This window comes from Echinops telfairi, unplaced genomic scaffold (genome assembly GCF_000313985.2).
Source record: "Echinops telfairi isolate 266 unplaced genomic scaffold, ASM31398v2 ScPeMD7_7468;HRSCAF=8506_0, whole genome shotgun sequence".
Classification (NCBI taxonomy): Eukaryota; Metazoa; Chordata; class Mammalia; order Afrosoricida; family Tenrecidae; genus Echinops; species Echinops telfairi.
This window is the reverse complement of record NW_022111369.1, coordinates 74,887,571-74,890,515: the sequence shown is the minus strand read 5'-3', so window position 1 is coordinate 74,890,515 and position 2,945 is coordinate 74,887,571. Positions and strand designations below refer to the sequence as shown.

At 36.3% G+C, this 2,945-nt stretch overlaps 1 non-coding gene across 1 annotated transcript; it reads right to left on the bottom strand.

Moving 5' to 3' along the window:
* Positions 1-231: 231 nt before the first annotated feature.
* LOC115873359 lies at positions 232-338 on the bottom strand. The gene has a single exon (XR_004048366.1). It is a non-coding gene; the product is annotated as a U6 spliceosomal RNA (small nuclear RNA).
* Positions 339-2,945: the final 2,607 nt, after the last annotated feature.

The window sequence follows — 2,945 nt, the reverse complement described above, 5'->3', positions numbered from 1 at the left end:
AGGCCCTTCATTTTTCCCAATTTCATGTAGCCCAAATACTTCTATAAGTATGTGTGGGGTTTGAAATAAACATGCTAGGAAAATGCATCAAATAAGGCATAATTAGTTTCTTAAGTCTTATTTATTAAAATTGGGTATAAAGCCTTTTTTGTAGTTTGGCAATTGAGAATTTAACTAGTTCAAATGTTACTCATGAAAATTCAATTAGACCTTCTCTGATCTTTTTTTTTTTTTAATGTAGAACGCTTCATGAATGTGCTTGTCATCCTTGGTCAGAGGCCATGCTAACCTTCTCTGTGTCATTCCAATATTAGTTTATGTGCTGCTGACTCGAGCACTCATTCTTTTTAAGATTTGTAACGTGCCCCTCATACTCCAGATTCCCCTTAGCCTCTTTTTTCCCTCCATAATCCTTAGGAATTCTCACATACCATAAATGATGTTTTTGGTTGTTTTCTTCTCCCCTGGTGTAAGAGGGGTTATTCATTGGGCTGCGATCTGGAAAGTTGGCAGCTCAATAACACCAGCTGCTCTGCAGGAGAAAGACAGGCTGTCCACTCCCTAAGTAATTAGTGTCACAGCGACAGTTCTACCCTGTCTTAGGGAGTCTTAATGAGTCAGCATTAACTGCATGGCACAGTTTGTTGGTTTGTTTGTTTCTTCTACCTTCTAAATAGTAATATTCTAGTTTTTAGCATATAAATTTAACAACATGAAAGTATACAAACCTCCCACCTATCCTTTTAAATCTTGAGCCCTGTGGCTTCCTGCACCCTCATGATCCATATGCAGGTTCTTGATCCATGTACAATTAAGTGTTTGAGAATTCTAATTTTTCTTATAATCTGTTATGATACATAGTCCAGTGCCTTCATATTCTCAATAAAACAGAGATAAATATCTTATGATATTCTCTGCTTTGGACCAAGACTCATCCGATCCTAGCATCCATCCACAATCATAAGCAGATCACATATTCTTGTTTCATGAAAATGAAGATGACTATAAATACTACTGAAGATCAGAGACGACTGCATTTAATATGAACTATATCTGAATGTGAAGTATGGGAAAATACTTATTTATGGACAATACACAGCATAATAATAAATAATATGATTGAAGTTGTCAGTGTTTTTATTCTACTTATATCAATAATTAACATCCATGGAAGCAGCAGTCAAGATATTAAAGGATATTGAAGTTCTAAAGATCAAGAATGTCTTTTTGATGACCAAGGTGTGCTTGATCCCAGAAATGGTCTTTTCATATATATGTGAAAGTTGGACAAGGCAAACGGAAGAGAGAAGCAGGATGCAGAACATTGTCTATGTACTATTTTTATGCTAATTGACATAGATTTTTCCCCTGAATATTGTTTGCCATAAAATCCAAGGAAAATATTTATGGAAATAATTTCTGTTTCGCTGGAGTTTATTATTATTATTTTGTAGTAATTCTTATTGAGGTTGGGTGATTTCGAAGTCTCTTAACATCTTTTTCAAATGATACACAGTCCTTTCCCCAGCTTCTGACATCACTTCCTTTATGATTACGTCAGTCTCTTTCTCTACTTCAGTCCTTTCTCTAGGGCTTAGATTAGCAGTCCATAGCCACCACTGTGGTTTGCTCTGCCATGTGCACATCATCCTGTAATTGCTAGATTTCTCCTCCAAGAAGAATCACACCATGGCAAATCAATATCAGCACTTTACTATCAATAATCCCCATTTCATCCTACCTACTGATTCTGTAAATTGCCAGAAATGCATACCATATATAATCAAGTGTAAGCTGAGTTTTTTTCCCCCCCGCACATTTTTAATGCAGTTTTTGTGGTAAAATTATGTGTCTTGGCTGATACTCGGTTCAGCTTATACTCAAGTATATACCGTATTTACAGAAGTACAACTACTGACAGCAGTCACAGCAACAGGCTGAAATGCATAAATTATCTGTTTTGAGCCTTCATGTTTTTCCCCAGGACAGAGGCACATTTAGAGTTTAACCAAATGTTTAACCTGAAGGGAGTAATAACAGTTCAAAAGGTATGCCTGTAAGTGTAGAATTAGTAAAATCCATGGGCATTTCTTTCTACATTTCAGTGTAATGAGACTTTCTTTGTGAAATAATAATAAAATACTTCAGATGTGGATTGAAAATGTTGCTAGCATATTTACTAGCTGCATGTTCTTAAGCAAGTCACTTAATCCCTATTGTTGCTTTGGTTTAAGAATATATGTATGCTGACATAATGTTTATCTTTAAATCCCCATGGTGCTGTTGATTTGCTAAAAGGAGGTAATGTGTGTAGAAGAACTTTGTGCTTATTAACATATGCAAAAACTTGAGTTTTTTTCCCATAGCGCTTTCCTTGTCAGCTGTGTTCAACATCACAACAGTTTCTGCCGCATTTTTCCTTAGCAGGAAACAAAATTTCACAGCCACATGCTGTTCTCTTGAATTGGCCATCACAAAAAATGAGGTTTGAGCAAAACTGCTTTTACCAAAAAAGTCACTGTGACCAGAGAATCTTCCCAGCAGATGCCACTGGGTTCACTAACTCAGAGCGGGTGGCTCTAAGCTTGCCTAGTGGGAAAAATGAATACTATGAGTGGTCTTCCCAGTGGATTTTTCCAGGGTTTTTTGGGGGGTACCCTCTCATACTATTGGAAAAGGTAAACTGATGCTGATAGATTTGCTCAAAGTAAAATTGCCACAAACTTTTGATTTGTAAAAATTGGAATATCTGTGAAGCATAATAAAATGAGGTGTGTCTACATAGTGATGGAATAGTTTTTTATGTACTGGGGACCCAGAAAGTCCTAGGAGTGGCTTTATTGTGACATTTGCAGAAGTATGGAGTGGAACCTGCAATATTTCTCAGGTATGTATGTTTATTAAACAACAGACTGCTCAGAGTGTCTTATTCCTTTTATAATATG